This window comes from Cupressus sempervirens, chromosome 3 (assembly GCF_028749045.1).
Source record: "Cupressus sempervirens isolate cs-2001-9-10 chromosome 3, ASM2874904v1, whole genome shotgun sequence".
Taxonomy (NCBI): Eukaryota; Viridiplantae; Streptophyta; class Pinopsida; order Cupressales; family Cupressaceae; genus Cupressus; species Cupressus sempervirens.
The window spans coordinates 839,857,073-839,878,780 of record NC_143120.1 but is presented as its reverse complement, the minus strand read 5'-3'; the positions used below and the strand labels follow the sequence as shown (position 1 = coordinate 839,878,780).

The window sequence follows — 21,708 nt, the reverse complement described above, 5'->3', positions numbered from 1 at the left end:
TGACATATGTTGCTAGGGGTCCTAGAACGCCTAAGGTAATATTACAATTGTTTATATGGGTGGGAGGGGGTCATAGGATGACCTATGACCACTTTCGACACATTCCATTATGACATATGTCCCTAGGAGTCCTAGGACCCCTTGAGACATATTAGAATCATTTATATAGGTCGCAGGGGGTCATAAGATGACCTATGACCCCTTTCGACTCATTCCATGATGACATATGTCCAAGACCCCTAGGGACATATTAAAATCATTTATATGGGTTGAAACGATGCATTCCATGATGACATATGTTCCTAGGGGTCCTAAGACCCCTACAAACATATTAGAATTGTTTATATGTGTCGAAGGGGTTCATAGGATGAGCTATGACCCCTTTCAATGCATTCCATGATAGCATATGCCCCTAGGGGTCCTAGGACCTCTAGGGACCTATTACACTCGTTTATATGGGTCGAAGGGTGTTACAAGATGACCTATGATCCCTTTCAACCCATTACATGATGATATATGTCCCTAGGGGTCCTAGGACCCCTAGAGACATATTAGATTCATTCATATGGCTTGGAGGGGGTCATAGGGTGACCTATCACCTCTTTCGACCTATTCTATTATGACATATGGACCCCTAGGGACATATTAGAATCATTCATATGGGTCGAAGGAGGTCATAGGGTGACCTATGACCCCCTTCAACCCATTCCATGACAACATATGTCCCTAGGGGTCCTAGGACCCCTAGGGACATACTAGAATCATTTATATGGGTTGAAGGATTTCATAGGGTGACCTATGACCCCCTTTGACCCATTCCATTATGAAATATGTTCCTAGGGGTCCTAGACCCCTAGGGACATATTAGAATCATTCATATGGATCAAAAGGGGTCATAGGGTGACCTATGATCCCCTTCGACCCATTTCATGACGACATATGTCCTTGGGGATCCTAGGATCCCTAAGGACATATTAGAATTTTTCATATAGGTCGAAGGGGGTCATAGGGTGACCCACCCTATGACCCCTTTTGACCCATTTGATGATGACATATGTCCCTAGGGGTCCTAGGACACCTAGGGACATATTAGAATTATTTATATGGGTTTTAGTGGGTCAAAGGATGACCTATGACCCCTTTCGATGCATTCCATGACGACATATGTCCCTAGGGGTCCTAGGACCTCTAATGACATATTAGACTCATTTATATGGGTTGAAGGCCCTATGACCCCTTTCGACACATTTCATGATGACATATGTCCCTAGGGGTCCTAGGACCCCTAGGGACATATTACACTTGTTTATACGGGTTGAAGGGGTTGACTGGATGACCTATGACCCCTTTCAGCCCATTTCATGACGACTTATGTCCCTAGGAGCCCTAGGACCCCTAGGGACATATTAGAATCATTCATATGGGTCAAAGGGGGTCATAGGGTGATCGATGAGCCCGTTCGACACATTCTATGAAAACATATGTCTGTAGGGGTGTAGGGTTCCTAAGACCCCTAAGGACATATTAGAATCATTCATTTGGGTTGAAGGGGGTCATAGGTCCTTTCGACCCATTCCATGATGACATATATCCCTAGGGGTCTTAGTTCCCCTAGAGACATATTAGAATTGTTCATATGGGTCAAAGGGGGTCATAGGGTTACCTATGACACCGCTCAACCCATTCCATGATGACATATGTCCATACGTGTCCTAGGACCCCTAAGGACATATTAGAATCGTTCATATGGGTTGAAGGGGGTCATAGGGTGAGCTATGACCCCTTTCGACCCATTACATGATGACATATGTCCCTAGGGGTCCTAGGACCCCTAGGGCCATATTAGAATCATTCATATGGGCCGAAGGGGGTCGTAGGGTGACCTAGGACCCCCTTTGACCCATTCCATGATGACATATGTCCCTAGGGGACATATTAGAATTGTTCATATGGGTCAAAGGGGCTCATAGGGTGACTTATGACCCCCTTCGACACATTCCATGATGACATATGTCCCTAGGGGTCCTAGGAACCCTAAGGACATATTAGAATCATTCATATGGGTCGAAGGGGGTCATAGGGTGACCTATGACCACCTTCCACCCATTACATGGTGACATATGTTCCTAGGGGTCCTCAGACCCCTAAGGACATATTAGAATCATTCATATGGGTTGAATGGGGTCATAGGGTGACCTATGATCCCCTTTGACACATTCCATAATGACATATGTCCCTAGGGATCCTACGACCCCTAGGGACATATTAGAATTGTTCATACGGATCGAAAGTGGTGCCCTATGACCCCATTCGACCCATTACATGATGACATATGTCCCTAGGGCTCCTAGGGACATATTATAATCATTCATATGGGTCAAAGGGGTTCATAGGGTGACCTATGACCCCTTTTGACTCATTCCAAGATGACATATTTCCCTAGGGTTCCTAGGACCCATAGGGACATATCAGAATCATTCATATGGGTCGAAGGGGGTCATAGGTCATCTTTCAACCCATTACATGACGACATATGTACCTAGGCATCCTAGGACCCATAGCGACATATTAGAATCGTTCATATGGGTTGAGTTGGGTTATAGGGTCACCTATGACCTCTTTCGATCCATTCCATGATGACACATGTCGCTAGGGGTCCTAGGACCACTAGGGACATATTAGAATTGTTCATATGGCTCGAAGAGGGTCATAGGATGACCTATGACTCTCTTCGACCCATTCCATGATGACATATGTCTTGACATATTGGAATTGTTCATATGGGTTGAAGGGGGTCATAGGGTAACCTATGACCCCTTTCAACCCATTCCATGATGACATATGTCCCTAGGGGTCGTAGGACGCCTAGGGACATATTATAGTCATTCAAATGGGTTGAACAGGGTCATAGGGTGACCTATGACCTCCTTCGACCCATTCCATGATGACATATGTCCCTAGGGGTCCTCTGACCCCTAGGGACATATTAGAATCGTTCATATGGGTCGAAGGGGGTCATAGGGTGACTTATTATCCCCTTCCACCATTACATTACGACATATGTCCCTAGGGGTCCTAAGACCCCTATGGACATTTTTGAATTGCTCATATGGGTTGAAGGGGGTCATAGGGTGACCTATGACCTCTTTCGATCCATTCCATGATGACATATATTCATAGGGCTCCTAGGACCCCTAAGGACATATTAGAATCATTCATATGGGTCGAAGAGGGTCATAGGGGGGCCTATTACCCCCTTTGAGACATTACATGATGATATATCTCCCTAGGGGTCCTAGGACCCCGAGGGAAATATTAGAATCGTTCATATGGGTCGAAGGGTGACCTATCACCCCGTTCGACACATTCCATGATGACATATGTCCCTAGGGGTCGACCCCTAGGGACATATTAGAATCGTTCATATGGGTTGAAGGGAGTCATAGGTCCCTTTTGACCCTTTGCATGATGACATATATCCTTAGGGTTCCTAGGACCCCTAAGGACATATTAGAGTCGTTCATATGGGTTGAAGGGGGTAATAGGCTGACCTATGACCCCCTTCGACCCATTGCATGATGACATATATCCCTAGGGGTCCTAGGGACATATTAGAATTGTTCATATGGGTCAAAGGGGTTCATAGGTTGTCCTATGACCCTTTTCGACCCATTAGATGACAACATATGTCCCTAGGGGTCCTAGGACCCCTAGGGACATATTAGAATCGTTCATATGGATCGAAGGGGGTCATAGGGTGATCTATGACCCCCTTCGACCCATTCCATGATGACATATGTTCCTAGGGGTTCTAGGACCCCTAGGGACATATTATAATCATTCATATAGGTCGAATGGGGTCATAGGCTGACCTATGACCCCTTTCAACACATTCCATTACAATGTATATTCTTAGGACTCCTAGGGACCCATTGGGAATGCATCGAAAGGGGTCACTAGGGGCCCTAGGTACATATGTTGTCATGAAATGCGTTGAAATGATGCATTTTATGACAATATTATATTCAATAATTATATAATATTATATATTTTAATATAATAATAATATATTATTAGATTATATAACAATAATAATCATACATGTTTCTAGATTATAGTTTAAATAATAGTAATAACCATATATATTATTATATATAATAATTTAGTCATATAATACTACTATATATATTTAAAATAATAATATATATAATATATATCACTATATTATATTTAGTTATAATAATTATTATTATATTTATAACTATATTATATTTAATAATAATAGTCATACATATTACTATAATATTATAATAATTATAATAATATATAATATTAATGTCCACACTTTCCCAAAATAAATTTCCCTCTTAAATAGTTAAAGTTTCCATCTTAAATTTCTCTCCCTCCAAATTTAAAATTAAAAAAATCCCCCCTCTCAAATTTCTCTCCAAATTGATGTGGAAGATTGCCGAGCCTGATCGGATATCCGATTTGAAATCCAATAATCCGATTTCATATCGGATATCTGAGTAGGCCTGGTATTTACCAAGCCTATTTGGTCAACCCAAAAGACATGTTTGAGAAGGATTTCAATGACACTCAGACTTTGGGTAGCCATTTGACAATGTTATTTTGATGAAATTGAATGAAACAAACAGGGTTCTTTTTATGTCACTCTCGAGATTCCATCGATATAATTTTTATCAAATTTTGAGTTGGATAAGTATTTATTAGTTAATTTTCAATGAAGATTATTGTAAAGTGTTGATTGACATACTAATTGAAAAATAGTTATAACTTTCAAATGGTATAACATTTTTTAAATCTAAAAGTTGTGTCACATTCTATGCTTCGCCTAGTATAAAAAAATAAAATAAAAATAAAATTTGGTAAAAATTTTTATTAGTTAAGGTGGTTAGACACGGGATTTTTTTTTTCAAAAAATTTTTAGTAGAAAATTCATATTTAATTATTTATTTGGAATAAAAATACTCAAAAATATGCATCACATTTGGGCATAAGTCTATTTTTATATCTATAATTGTATTAAAAATATATTATCATTTGATTTTGATTAAGGTGGTCAAACATACACTTACTTTTTATTTTTGCCGTAAAATTTTTGTAGTACTGCATTAAAATCCAAACTTTTGATAAATCAAGTATTTTTTTCTCCAAATAAGGCCTAGTAGTTAATAAACTACATTCAATTTCCTACAGATTATTTTCTTACAACTTTTTGATATAAAGTCCATAACCACTTTAAAATTATGTGTCAAGTTGACATAACCCTAATTTGCTGATTTTTCACTGCCACTTAAAGCCATAGTTTGGTACACCATGATCTTGCACATACCCATTTATTTTAGGAATTCCAGATAGCCCAACTTTGAAAGGCAATAACTCCTGAACCGTTGCGTCGATTGGCTATTATACCACTTTTCAGAAACTCTAGCTCTTGACCTACAAGATTGGAACAACATTAATGCCTTTGCATCAATTTTTTGGACCTCATCCAAGCACTCTAAGGCCTCCAACAGTGAGCTTGAAGATTTTTCTACAAATATTTCCACCAAAATTCCACAATAACTTCTCCAATACTTATGCTGGAGCAATGGGATTTTTATGGTAGGCTTATAACTCTAAAATGAACCTTCATGTAGAAAATGAGAACATTCCAAGCTCATATGCCAAACTTACTAAAAATAACAAGTTCCCATAAATGGTAACCACCCTGTCTACTAGTTGTTATTAAAATAGAAAAGACTAAAAATAAAATATTTTTGGGTGATGCAAGATTGATCTTACACCCAGGATGCTTCTGCATCAAAAATTTGTTAGGATAAACCACAGACAAAAATAAAAACTACATGCAAATATAACCAATAACATAAAAATAATAGATCACACATAAATGAACACAAAGCACTAAGATTTAACGTGGTTCACCCAATCCCTGGGCTACGTCCACCAAATAGCAAGTCCGATCTTATTACAATCCAATGATTACAACCTGATTACAGTCTGTAATCCCTTACAGCTCAATACCGTCGCAAGAAGCAATTTCACATCACAACATAATGAAATACCTAACCCTAAACCCTTTTATAAAAGTAGTTTTTTTTGTTTTAGGGTTACAACATGTTGGCCATATGTTAGCCATAATATGTCGGCTACAACGTCGGCCACGACCTAAATTTTTTTTCAAGGCGATGCCCCAAACCCCACTAATTATGAAGTATGTATAGTACTTTCCTAATCAGTCGCCATAATCTAACAAAACCCATGCCCTTGAGATTAAAATTAGCCTCATTGATTCAGATACAGACACAAGGAAGAGAAAGCATAATGCTCAGAGAATTAGCAATGACTCCGATTGGAGAAATTCAAGTCCCCCACTCCAAACAAGAATTTAGCTTGGATTCTACCGAAAGTGACATAAAAATCACCAAGAGGAAGAAACCTCACCAAGACATTGGTAAGAAGTCTGTCTCTAGCCATCCTAATCCCTCTCACATTTCTGATACCCTTGAAGCTATCCTATCCCTGGCCAGAAGTGGGGGGGAGGACATCACCTCCCCCATGAAAGGTACTCCCAAAGATGGGGGAAAAAAAGGGAAGCATAGCCATGGCTAGAGCCATCGCAAGGCTTGATTGGAGAGGCTCCAGAGTAGTCCATAAAGGAAATGGCAGACAATCACATTGGCATTTGCCAAAAATTTGAAACCTTGGTGGAGTTCTCCACAAAATTAATGCATTCTGTAGCCACTACCCTTTATTTCCTAAAGGTGAATAAAGATGTGAAGGACTTGGGAAAGGAAAGTGAGGCTACCCACTCCATCTATGGTTTTCTACTAGAAGACTAGCTGAAGACGCTCCTGGACAAACCTATCAAAGAGGAGGGGGTGGACGTGAATAGGGAGGAGCTTGAGGAGAAGAAGAACTAGGAACCAGAGAAGAAGGAGGGCAACTAGCCCTAGTGTTGTTGTTTCTTTTTTCTTTTATATTATCGATCACTCTGAACTTGATACCCTACGAGGTTTTATTTTATATGTATATGTCTATGTATGGGACTAATACAACAAAATGTATCCTTGCTGCTGGAATGTTGTTTCGTTTTATTTGCTTATTTGTAATAGGATTGATGTTGATAGTTCTATTTTGGACCTTATTTTTTTTTTGAAGTATAAAAGTGGTATCAGTTAGATGATTGGGAGGTAACCTTTGGTTGATCCTTTAGCCTTTTTGTACTCTGAGGTCAGCCCCCCATCCTTTTGGCTACTATCTAATACTTCTAAAACATTTTAGTTTATTTATAGCTATAATTTTATATATTTCTAATGTTGTGTGTTTAATTATATCCAAAGTCTTAGGAACTAGATGATTGGGGAAACTTTGGGAACATAGGTCCTATTGATAATGGTTTGAAAACTATTTGACCCTTTTAATAAAAATAAAATATATCGTTACAAGCCAAGAAGATACATAAGAATGTATTATTATTAATTTATTTGGAGGTAATAAAATTAGTTTTGAGATTTTTTTCTACATAATTGAATTGTTTATAATTCTATCATAATAATTTGATGTCATAACATGTTCATATAAAAATACTTAGGTTTTCCAATAACAATTTGAGAAAGTCATTTGAATTATAACTTACACCATGTACACAAATTTCAATTTTTTATATTTAAGCTTTCACAAAATCAATGTAAATACTACATATAATATTAGTTCACTATGTTTGATAGATCACATCTAGTAAAAACTTAATGCCTAGCGAGAAGGTACATCTAAGGTTGTAATGTCAATACAGTACACTAGTTCTCATATAACATGATAATGTGATAGACTCTAAAATCTACTATTCTTGTGGAAGGTATGACCAATTCCACTCAGAAGGTGTAGGTGTATGTGAGACTGTTAGTCCATGTTTAGAGATAAAATGAATTTGATCATGCCTTCCCTCATGTAACTAGAGATTGGTGAAACCTTGTTCACAAAAGAAAAAAACTTGTATTCATATATACATTGTAAATCCTGCCAACTCTAAACACTTTAAAGAATTGTGGTTTTTAATAGATGGATATATGTACAAGTTAATAAACTATAACATAATTCAAAATGTAGAATTGGTTTCTTTCTTAAGAAATATCATGTTACTTTATTACGATATGTATTTGATTACTTGATTTAAATAATTGTAAATTCAAGATATATATTAATAATGAATATTTGATTAATTATGATAGTTTTATTTTAATAATGATTAATTGTTTAAAAGTACCTTCAAAATATGTTGGGACTCATAATGAAATAGTGTGTTACCATACAATTGATTATAAAAAAAGTGAAAACTAGCATACATTAGCAGTTACACAAGAATGAGTTTGATAATAAAATTATATTTTATGTAAATAAATTAAGTTATATTTTTAATAGACTAAGAAATATAACTTATTTATATTCAATTTAAATTGGAGAAGCACATAAAATAATGAGGGAAAATAGTACAGATAAAAGAATAGATATACAAGAGGAAAAAGAAAAAAAGATAAAAGAATATGTTACCACAAATAGTGTATTAGCTAAATTAAGATAATTTGAAAAAAATAAAAATTCTTATAATTGACTAATATCAACTGTGACTTAATTCTCTTATAAAGATGAAAAAATTGCCTCCACGTTAAGCTCTCTTAAGATTTGTTTATGTATAGGTGACATTAGTTTAAAGGAGAGCAGTTAGAAAAGGACAACAGATGTGTGGATGAAGTGGCCATTCCAATCTCTGTGATCCAGTTTTTCTGCCACCAAGGTCTCATCATTCCTAAACAGATTAAAATTAAATGGTATACTACAATGAATAACCTTTGATTATTTTAATTAAATGGCCGCTACTGAGTCCGCAGGAGGCAGAGCACTCTATGGACAATACACTGGATAAGTGAAATCTTCTCTGCAATACATGCTTTCACTTAATAGCCCGAGACTCCTGAAATAGACCGGAAGTTTTATGTAAATAGGGAAATTGGCTTTTCCTGCCATGGACAAAAGCTCAGTCGTAAATTTTAGTCGAAAGTTTAAAATTCTCAATCATGCTTTGCTCTCCCCCTCATGTTTTTGAGCTCAGAAAATAATGTATATCAAGGCAAGCAAGGAAAAACATTTCTTTTTTAGCCGCATGGTATGAGAGATATTGCTTTCAACAAGCATATATAGACAACAATATAGTTTCTCAAGCTAGGATAATACATACACACGACTTTGATCAGCTTACGATGTCAAACAGCTGTAGTTTAGTCTCAGAAAAACTTCATATGAAAGAAGAGAAAAGCTTCTTAAGGGAACTTACAAACATCTAAAAAGTAGAACTTTGGCTGCCAGAGGCCAATGGTTCTCTGACATTGGTATTATGTAGGAGTTCTGATATGGTTGGTGTTAAAGTGGAAGCAGCTGCATCTCCTATCAATGACGTCTTGAGGTTCTCCAATACCTTTGCCACATCTCTCATTGAAGGCCGATCTCTTGGTGATTCACGGCTACAAAGCAAACCAACATGAATCAATGAAAGAAGACATCTATTGTCTTCCACGTTTTCATTCACATCTCTCAGTAGCCCACAATCAACAATATCTGCCAATCTGTCTGGAAAACCTGACCTTACCCACCTCTGCAAGTTCATATCTCCTACAAACATTTCATCGCTTGGCCTCTTCCTTGTAACCATCTCTAATATCAGGATTCCAAAACTATAAACATCTCCTTTTATACAAACATTCCCGCCCAAACCATACTCTGCAATCAAATTTATTCATGAAATTCATGAAAATCTATTGAGGGAACAGACAATAACAATATAAAAGATACTAAACAATAATTACCTGGAGCAACATATCCTATGGATCCTCTGAGTGCAAATGTTGTTGTACTCAGTGAATCTGTGGGGTTTGCAGCAATCAAACGGGATATACCAAAATCGGTCACAAGGGCTGTCATGTCGGCATCCAGGAGCACATTGCTCGGTTTTAAATCACAGTGAACAAGTTGCAGAGGACAATCATGGTGTAGATATTCCATGCCATGGGCTACATCTATGGCAATGCTCAAACATTCGCTCAATCCAAATTGACAGGCGTTTTGATCATCTGTTTCAGGGTACAAACACTTTTCCAAGCTTCCATTAGATGCTTATTGAAGAACCAAACCTTTTAAGTCAGGGAAGTAAAATGCACTGATGACTTTGACGAGGTTACGGTGCCGAATTATCCCCAATACTTTGCATTCTCTGGTAAAGCTCTTATCAGCTTCTTCGTTCTGCAAATTAATTGTCTTGATTGCAACCATCTGACCATCCCTTAAAATGCCTTTGTATACAGATCCAAAGTTACCCACTCCTACCAAGTTTGATTCATCAAATTCACCTGTTGCAATGATAAGATCCCGATAAGAAAACCTTGGATAGCCGAGCCTTTGGAAAATGATGTTTGAAGGACGGAATGATTGTTTTGAAAGTTTTTGTCTCCATAGCATTCCTATAATGATGGAGCATACAACAAATGCAATTATTCCACCAACTGATAAGACTGTTTTCTTGAGTAGTGAATGGTTTCTATGGGTTTGGTTTGGGCATGGAGGCAGAGAATAATTTATGGGGCCACAGAGACCAAGGTTGCCCTCAAACAATGTTATAACACTTCTATTAGGAAACAAACCTCCCTCTGGAATCTGTCCAGACAAATTATTGAAAGAAACATTCATGTAGCTAAGTACTTTTAGTCTTTCAAGGGACATTGGTATTGAACCTGATATAAAATTGGCAGAAAGATCCATTTCTTGGAGATTTTGTAATTTGGAGAGTGAGTTTGGTATTGGACCTTCAAATCTGTTGTGTGACAGATTTAGATGCTGTAAATTTGTGCAGTCTCCTAGAGAATATGGAATCACCCCAGTAAGTCGGTTTCCTGAGATGTCAATGGCTTCACCCATTATAATTTTACTAGTCTCCTGTGGCAACGATCCTTCCAGAGAATTCCATGAAAGATTGAGGTAGAATTGCAGGTTTTTTAGGCTTGCAATTACTTCACGGGGTATCCTTCCCTCCAGTTTGTTGTAAGACAAGTCAAGGAGCTCCAACTTCTGACATCCCTCCAAACTAACAGGTATCTGCCCTGATAATTTGTTGTGGTGAAGATAAAGATCTCTTAGCTGCTGGAGGCTACCGAAAGAACCAGGTATTTTTCCAGATAACTGGTTGTTACGAAGACTCAAGGAGTCCGAGATTTTGCATCTGACCCATCTCACTTGGAATCCTTCCCTCTAATTTGTTCCCACCCAAATACAATCTTTCCAACTTGTGCAATCTTTTCATTTCAGATGGAATATTGCCGCTGCAAATATTATTGCCTAGATCCAAGAAGGTTAAGTTAGTCAGATTGGTTATCTGTCGTGGTATGCTTCCTCTTATCATGTTGTTCGATAAATCCAAGTAATTGAGTTTGGAAGACATTTGGCCTATGGATGGAGGCAAAGTACCTGTCAGATGGTTATTTGACACATCTAATTCTTTCAAGGAGGAGCAGTTAGTGAGAGCAGTGAGAAAGGTCAATGCGTTACTGCTGTCACCAATAAGTTTATTGGTGTGCAGGTAAAGCCTCGTGAGGAGGTTCAACATACCCAGCTCCATTGGAACTGTTCCACTGAGTTGGTTTGTATTTAATGAAAGTTTTGTTAGATTGGAGCAATTTCTCGGGGAACTCGGAATGCTTCCACTAAGCTCATTTCCCCATAAAGAGAGCAATTGCAAATTTGAGAGCTTGGTACCGATTTCCCATGGAATATGTCCACTAAGCTGGTTTTCATAAAGAGATAAATCAGTCATGGCAGAGAGATTTACTAGAGAGCTGGGAATGGTGCCTGATAAGTTATTTTCCCAAAGGTAAAGAACCTGCAGGTGAGAGAGCATGCCCAATTCAGAGGGAATGGGGCCATTAAGATTGTTGTTGGACAATTCCAAATCAGTCAAGGCAGACAGATTTCCCAAAGAATTTGGAATGGAGCCATTAAGATTGTTTTTGTACAAATCCAAATCAGTCAAGGCAGATAGATTTCCTAAAGAATTTGGAATGGTGCCTGATAAGCTATTTTCCCAAAGGTGAAGAACCTGCAGGTGAGAGAGCATGCCCAATTCAGAGGGAATGGGGCCATTAAGATTGTTGTTGGACAAATCCAAATCAGTCAAGGCAGACAGATTTCCTAAAGAATTTGGAATGGTGCCTGATAAGTTATTTCCCCAAAGGTAAAGAACCCGCAGGTGAGAGAGCATGCCCAATTCAGAGGGAATGGGGCCATTAAGATTGTTGGACAATTCCAAATCAGTCAAGGCAGACAGATTTCCTAAAGAATTTGGAATGGTGCCTGATAAGTTATTTCCCCAAAGGTAAAGAACCCGCAGGTGAGAGAGCATGCCCAATTCAGAGGGAATGGGGCCATTAAGATTGTTGTTGGACAATTCCAAATCAGTCAAGGCAGACAGATTTCCTAAAGAGCTGGGAATGGTGACTGATATGTTATTTCTATAAAGATATAGAACTTGGAGCTGAGCAAGCGTACCCAATTCAGAAGGAATGGGGCCAGTGAGGGCATTGTTGGAGAGATCGATGGATCGAAGGGAGGAGAGGTTGGCGAGGAGGGGAGAGATGGTGCCGTGCAAGTTCATGGAGGAGAGATTGAGGGCTACGATAGAGCGGGAGGGGGGATGGCTGCAAGTGATGCCGGTCCAATTGCAGAGGGGCCTGTGAAGGGGAGTCCAGTCGGGAAGCAGAGTGTTGTTATTGTCAGTAATGGCTGCTCTGAATTGCAAGAGCAATTCTTGGTTATTCAGAGAATGGGTGAGAACGGAGATTGAAAGCATGGAAAGCATGAAACGGAAGAGCAAAAGAGGAGCCATGGTGGAGGTAACCAGTTCGAAGAGTTGCATGTGTAATAGAGGAAGACGGATGAATAAATGGATGGTGGAGTGGAGGGATATGTATGTATCGTGCATGGGTATCATTGATATCATATGTGGAATATCGTTAGAAACTTTATATGTGATTCTAAAGTTTTTAGTTTCTGTTATAGGCAACTACATTAAATTTGTTAGTTTTGGTCAATATAAGTGTATTACTTTTGTAATAATATTATATAATAATATTTTATATAGAAATTTTTAAAAATATTTAACTTTGAAGTTTAAAAAAAAAATTTCGTGAGCAATAAAAATAGATTTTGCTGGAATAAAAAAGATAGTAACACTAAATTTCTTAATTATAGTTTACTTCAAAATCTAATAAATAGATTTGTTTTATCCAAGCTAAAAATATATGTGTTTTTAATCATTTATTACTATGTTTTAAATATTTTTCAATTATTTATTATTTAAATTGGTTTTAAATTGATTACAACAAAATGTTAGTATTTACCTTTAATTTTAAACTTTTGTGTCACTATTTTATTGTTTTGATTTTTTTTTATTACATCTATAGATCATTATAGTTAAATATTTTATATTACTTACCAGTAGATGTGATAAAGGCTTGAATAAAAAATATTTATTTATTTATTATTACTTTTCTTTAATATTTTACATCTATTTTCAATTTCAATTATTACTATATTTTTTCAAAGAAACTTTCATACAAAAAAAATCTACTTCTTGTGTAACTTTTTTTAATTACTATCCAAAATAACATTTATAAAATTCTTTATTTCAATACAAATAATGTGGCAAGTTTACAAATCTTAGTTTAATTATTTATATTAATTTATGTTTTATTATAATTAAAATATAAATTAATAGAATGTAATTTCATCTATTTCAAATTTCAATTAGTATGTTTATTTAAATAAATTGTCATAAAAAAAGTCTCTTATTTATTTTGTAATAGTTTTAATTACTATGTAAAATAATGTTCATTATTATTAAGATATTTTAGATAGTTATTTATTTTAATGCAAACAATATATTTAGTTTACACTATTAGTTTTAGTTTATTTATCTGTATTAATTATGTTTAAATTTATTTATTTTGAATATGTTATCTTTGACTCAATATAATAGTATACTATTTTCATTGAAATACTTTAAGATTTTCAATAAATCCATTAAAAAAGAGGAAATAACCTTTATGCAAAAAAATAAAATTACATATTAATCATTTTGACATATAATAACTTACAAAAGAAGCTACGGGTAACCATAGAATTCACTTCTATGCTAATTGGTCAATTAAGAATTATCATAATGGAATGTGCAATAATTATAAATAAATATTATAATACACTTCTATATTAGGTATAAGAAATGGTCATAACTGTATATCAAGTTATTAAAATGCATCTATAGAGCCACACACACATTTGAAATGCAAGGTATTTTGTATAATGAATTGTTTCACCATTTCTAACAATAGATCAAGATGCACAACTATTTCCAACAAAAGTTATCTAAAAATATCTTGTAATTACCCCTCCCCTTCATGATCAAACCCATCCATTCGGGATCAAAGAAACTATTGAACTAGTTGGTATCTTGATAACGATATAAATAGGAATGACTTTCTCTAGTGCTAGTTGTCATTGGACTCTCGGGCTATGTCAGCCTTAGTGCTAGTTCTCGTGGGGCAACAAGTTTATTTTTTATCTTTCCATCATTTGGCTACAATTTATTTGTCTCTAGGGCTACTAGACATTGTTTAGTAGTATTTGTGATAGAGATTCATGGTGTTGGGGTTCAAGATTCCTAGTAAAACTTCTTGTTAGGGATAAATTTAAGAAGACATCTCCTTGAAAAATTTATAAATTTATGGCCAATCCAACATTATATTTTAGAAAAAAAATAAAAAATTCTATTGACAATGTTTTTTGATGCAGGGAATAGTTTAATTTTAGGAGTGATTTTTCTTTGACCATAATAAAACTTCATAAAATCAAGGTGATTTGTTCGCTTGTGGTAGGAAAAAAATATAATGTAAGAGGCAATTTTTTCGTATGTAATGGAAAATATATAATGTATGAGGCATTTTTTCTGTTTAATGGAAAAATATATATATTGCATGAGGCAATTTTTCTCGTTTAATAGAAAAAATATAGTTGTATGAGGTGATTTTTCCCCTCTATGGAAAAAATCATATATTGTGTGAGGTCATTTTCCCCTTCTAATGAAAAAAATAATGTGTTGGTGAATGTATAGTTCAAGACAACAAATAAGGTCATATCACTACAAATGGCAGGTGATTACTAATAAATCATCAACTAGAAATTTTGCATGTGTTGATCAAATCAGTTGTCATATTATCAAAAGATTACAATCAATGTTAAATTGACAATTGATAAGAAAGTGATGTATCAAAAGGATGAAACATATGTGGAATTTCTTGTTGCATTAATGACAAAATGAAAATTGGTGGATTTTTTTCTCTTTAAAATGCATATATCCTGGTTGCCATTATAAAAAATGTAGTTGATTGCCAAAAATGGGGCTGCCTCTGATAGAGGGATCATCGAATGAAAATACAAGCCCTACTATCAACCTAGATTTGACTCAGTATAAGGATGAGGAGAAAAGTAATATTATTCATAGGCCTATGGAGGCTCCATAGGTTCTCTCTGGTAATCTAGGAGATGCCATAAAAGAGCTAGAAAAGGAGCAGGAAAAGGCGTAACTCTAAGTTATGTTCATTGAAATGGGTCTCGACCCTATTCATTTTAAAGAGAAGATTGCAAATGCAATGTAACAACAAAATTGGAACTTCAATGCTTTTGGGATGTTTTGAAGGATTAAAGAATCATTGATTTATGCTTTATTTTGTAAAATGAATTATCATAATTCTTTAAAAATGTAATGGTTGGAAGCTTGTCGCTTCCCTTGTTGAAGGAAACTGCAACCTTTTATGGTGTGTGTGTGTGTGTGTGTATCATAAGATGTTAGATGAAATGTAAAGTAGATATAGAAAATATAATGAAAAGAAAACCCATTTTTGATATTTATGTGGTGTGGTTTTTTCTTTTTGGATCTATTTCTTTTATAGTAATTAGACAATGTATTTGATTACTTCTTTACAAAATTTTTATTGTGTGAAACCTAATTTAATTTTCTAGCTAGTAAGTATTTTATTATGATTAAAATTTTTGGTACAATGTACATACACAAGTTTGAATTGCATGTTTGAAGTGATGGATTTTTGGGAAATTCTTCAAACTTGTTAGTATTGGTATTGGATCCAACACTTTTAATAAGTATTATGTGTCATATCTCCAATATGGATGTAACATTTGTATACCATCCAATGATTATATATTAATGGTTGAAGGTTTATTTTGGGCCAAACAACTTGAATAGAATCTCAACCTTGTTGAAGTCTCTAGAATGGTGACACATCTCCTTCCACCTTGTACCACTTACAGTGGGCATTAAATAGATGTCTTGTCACTTCTAGTGACATTCTGTCTTCTATCATCTCCACACATATTACTATTGGAAACTACAATTAGGACAATTTTTATGTTGTGATTTCAATGCCAAACCTTATTAGTGAGACCATTTGTTATCTTATTTGAGTGTCATATCTATATGGTTGATGAAGATGATTTGAAAAGTTGGTCACAAAAAAAGCACCTAGAGGAAAGGATGAGTTATGAGAAGAAACTACAATGGACACTTGATTAGTTAGACTTTGACAAGATAAATTGATTGTTTAAATCATGTTACAAATGAAGAAGACAATTGTACTGAAGCCTTAAAGAAGTGATCAAAGACTCACCAAATGCATAGGCTTGACTGAGCAACAAAGTAGAAGATTAAGGAACTTGAAGTATATGTTCAATGATGCTAGTGTCAACTGAGCCACAACATAAGCAAAGAAGAAATAAAGCTGAATGAGCATCAATATTGACCAAGTGATAGCATATGCGCCAAACAAGAAAATTAGTAGTGATTGAGTAACCCAATGATGATCATGTTTCAGAACACAGTATTGGTCAAAGGACATCATTTTGATAGTTTATGAGAAATAGAAATTTCCAACCCACAGAGTTGATTTTTTGGAATATGGAAAGTATGTTGAAGATAAGAATTGATGACCTAGAACATTTAAATCATGGGAAACTAGGTTTGTGCATTTCTATGCAAGGATTCACGAAGAAGTTTGGAGATGTTTCTAGAAGAGAAAAGAAGTGATGAGATGTTGGAAGGATTCGATTAATCTAACCTAACCTTAAGATCTACGATGGTGTTTAAGCTATAAAATATCAAGATTACCTATTTTAGGATGTACAAGGGATAACCTTTACAAGGTTGAAGGGTGGAGGAGTTTTTGATGCTATTGATTGGCAAACTTAAGAAGAATGTTCAAAAGAGTTGAGAAGAGGAGAAGAATGATTGCTTGAAGGGTTTCCAAGAAAATTAGAGATTGGGATGACAATGAAGACCAATTGGTAGATCGGTTCTTGAGCTGAACTGAGATCTGTATTTGTAAAGTGAGTTTTATTTGCTAGATCAAAACTTTTTGTTACTTTCTAATCATTGTATCAGTTTGAAATCCTTTAATCAATGTTGACCTAATAGTCATATGTAAATCCTCTAATCAAGGTGGCATTATAATGAAATGTTCTTAAGTCCTCTAAAAAGGTCACTCCTAATAGGGTGATTAAATCCTTTAACAAGGCCACATTTAATAGTGTGTTTTGTAACCTTTAATAGGGTTGGCTCCTAAAAGAGCTTACATTAAAAGAGTGAAATATTGGCGACATGTTATTGGTGGTTTTTCCCAAATTGGGTTTCCACACTAAATCATAGTGTCAAACTTGTGTGGATTTTATTTGAGGTGATTTGCTGTTCATGTTTACATTCTGCAAGTCTTTTATATTTAGGAAAGTGGACTGCTAGTTTATGTTACTGAATGTTTACTATAGATGCCAAGCTATTGAATGTTAAGATTTGAAGTTGTTTAAGTGTTTGTTTGTTTTCTCAATTGGTACATCTAGACCTTGGATAATTGATTCACCCCCCACCCCTCCAAGTTATTGAAACATTCTAAAAATTGGTATCAGACTATTGGTGTTTGTAGAGAAAATTTTGAAGGCACTTGAAGCTAAAGATCAAGATGTACACAAAGGAGGTGCCAAGGTTGAACACAAAGAGTTTCCATGCACGAAAAAGTTTAATGGGGCTACATCTAGAAGGAATTGGAGAAGGTGCAAGACATTTTATGGACAATGCATATGTGGAGCTAAACAAAGATCCTATAATAGCCCAGTAGCTGAAAGAGAAGCAAGAAGACAACCAAGCTATGTTGGAGATTGCATTAGCCTTAAGCTATACCAAGTTTGATGACATTAAATCTTGCAAGGCTTCTAAAGAAATGTGGGATACAGTGCAAACCATGTATGGAGGAGACAAGAATGTCTTAAGAGCAAAATCAAAGAGCTTGAGAGGTAAATTTGATGAAATGTGAATGTTAGAAGGTGAGAATATAGTCTAGTATTGTGGAAGAACCAACAAGGTTGTAAATGCTATAAGAGGAGCCAATTGAAATATTGATGATGACACTGTAATTAGTAAGGTATTGAGAACTCTAATTCCTATTTATGCTATTAGGGATTTTGCAATACAACAACTAAGATGTACTCCAAGAAATGACCTAGCTCAAGAAGGTGTGATTAGTAGGCTTACTACTTTTGAAATATCAAATTGTTATAACTTGACTCCTACCTTTGTTGAATCTACTTTTAAATCACAATTGGTTCTTAGTAAGAAAAGAAAAGAAAAGGAAACTATGTAAAAAGTGATAGTGATACTTCTGATGATGAACTTGATGAGATTGAAGCACTCATGGTTAGAAGACTTCCAAGAGGCAAAGTGAAATACAAAGGTAAAATTCCTATACTCTATTATTCATGTAACAAAATTGGTCATATTATTGCAAGATGTCTTGATAGAAGAGACAAGAATGAAAAGAGGAAAAGAAAATACAAAGGGAGAAGAGATGAATGAGACAACAAGATAAACAAGTACTACAAAGACAAATGTAAGCAATCTTGTTACATTGTTGAAGAAGAAACTGATAATGAATATGAAATCAATGATGAAGAAGTTGTCTATCTTGCTATGAAAGAATATTAAAATGATGAAGATGAGAAGACTACATTAATCTCATGTATGTGAACAAAAGTGATAGGTGGATAATTGATAGTGGTTGTTCAAATCACATGATTGGTGACATGAGTAAATTTTAGAATATTAGACCCTACAAGGGTAGCTATGTTAAATTTGGTAATGATGTACCATGTCTTGTGAAAGGTAAAGGATCAATACAACTGACTGAGATCAAATGTTACAATGTTTATTAGGTTGAAGGACCTAGTTATAACTTGTCAAGTGTTTCACAGTTGAACAAATCTAGATACAGAGTTCAATTCCATCATAGGAAGGCCAAGATATTTGATGCTAATGGTGAACTAATTCAAAGTGGAAAAGAGGTTGTGTCATGTAAATCTTAACTTATTTGATGAGACATATTTGTTTGCATAGTATGATGGTATTTGGTTATGGCACAAGAGGTTGTGTCATGTAAATTTTGACAATTTGGTTAGCATTAGTAAAATGAAAAGAGTAAGAGGACTTCCTAAATTGAAGAAACCTGATAATGCTATGTGTAAACAATGTCAATTAGGAAAAAATAAAAGTCTAGTTTCAAGAGAAAGATATTCATTTAATGATATTTTAGAATTGGTTCATACTGACCTATGTGGACCTATTGGTGTTCAAAGCTATTGTGGAGATAGATATTTCATTCTATTTTTTATGACTACTCTAGAATGATGACTATGATGTTTCTTAAAGAAAAATATGATTACTTTAAGTTATTTAAGTGGTATTAAGCCAAAGTTGAAAAGGATATAGGAAAGAGTTTGAAATGTTTGAGCTCTAATAGAGGTGGAGAATTCATTTCCAATGAATTTAACATGTTTGGAAATGAGAGAGGAATCAAAAGGAAGATGTCAACACCAAGGACCCCTCCTCAAAATGGAATAGATGATGGAGAAAAATGTGTCACATAAATACTAGAGAGAGGTTGTAAGTACAACAATATTTACTTTGAATAGAGTGCAAGTCAAGAAAGGTATAAATGTTACACCTTTTGAATTATGGTATGGACATGCACCTAATCTTAAGTATTTTAAAAAATTTGGAAGAAAATTTTATATACTTAAGGATAATCAAAATGGAAATCTTGATGCTAAAAGTGATGAAGGCATAGTCCTAGGTTATTCCTCTAAGAGAAAAGCTTATAAGTATTTGAACTCTAACACTAATTTTTTTGTGGAAAGTGTAAATGTGAAAGTTGATGAATATGAAAAAAAGAATGAAGTTGAATACAAGAAAAAACTTGAAGACTATAGTACATTCATACATGTGAATGATGGTGCTCCTAGCACCCCACTCGAACAAGAGAATACAACTACAAATCAACAATAGAATGGGAGTGCCAATTTTCAACAACCAATTGTCGAGTAGAAGACTAAGGGTGCTGAGAAAAAAAAAATAATGCCGAGTCACGGACAGAGGGAGCCAAACATTAGGGAGACAATCCAAAGCAAGAAAAACTTGAACCAAAACCTAAACAAGAGAGAGAAAATGAGCTTGAAATCATCTTTCAAGATGTACCTATTGAAGAAGAGAGAAAGAAGGAACTTGTATTTGAAAAATATGTGAGAAGACATCATGCACCTGAGAAAATAATTGGAGATAAATAATGTAGTGTTATGACAAGGAAGAGACTTAGAAGAGAAACATGTTTATTTTGTGAGTTTGAGCCCAAATCTGTAAAAGATTCTTTGGAGAATGAGGACTAGATACAAGAAATGAATGAAGAAATTGAGTAGATAGAAAAGAACAAAACATGGACAGTGGTACCTAGACCTAAGGACAAAATTGTTATTGGAACAAAGTGGGTATTTAGGAACAAGCTAAATGAAAAAGGCGAAGTCACAAGGAATAAGGCTAGACTCATATGCAAGGGATATGCACAAGAAGAAGGAATTGACTAGAGGGATATATTTTCCCCTATTGTAAGACTAGAAGAAGTTAGAACATAACTTGCATATTGTTCTTATAAAGGATTTAAGGTATTCTAGATGGATGTGAAATCTGCATTTCTAAATGGAATACTTGAAGAAAAAGTCTATATTGAGTAGCCTGAAGGATTTGTTGACCCTGGAAAGAAGAATATGGTGCACAATCTGCATAGGGCACTATATGGTTTGAAACAAGCCCCTAGAGCATGGTATGAAAGACTACATAATCACTTGGTGAAGATTGGTTTTGCAAGAACTAATGATAACAAAAATCTATACTTGAAGACTAGCAAGAAGAATGAGTTAGTATTATTTGAAATCTATGTTGATGACATCATATTTGGAGGAAAGAAAACATTATGCAAATTATTTGTAGATGCAATGAAGAAAAAATTTCAAATTTCTATGTTTGGAGAGATCAAATACTTTGTTGTTTTATAAGTATATCAAACTAAGCAAGGTATCTTTATTATTGAATCCAAATACATCAAGGAGATATTGAAAACATTTGGAATGAAAGATTCAAGCTCAGTTAGTACACCTATGGCCATCAGACATAAGTTATCTAAGAATGTTGATTCTACTGATGTG

General features: G+C 35.2%; 1 pseudogene across 1 annotated transcript; it reads right to left on the bottom strand.

The window, feature by feature from the left end:
* Positions 1-9,199: 9,199 nt before the first annotated feature.
* Positions 9,200-13,108, bottom strand: LOC149569396 (uncharacterized; annotated as a pseudogene). Its single transcript, XR_016362743.1, has 2 exons — positions 9,885-13,108; positions 9,200-9,798 (listed from the first exon to the last, which is right to left on the bottom strand). The product of XR_016362743.1 is annotated as an uncharacterized LOC149569396 (transcript).
* Positions 13,109-21,708: the final 8,600 nt, after the last annotated feature.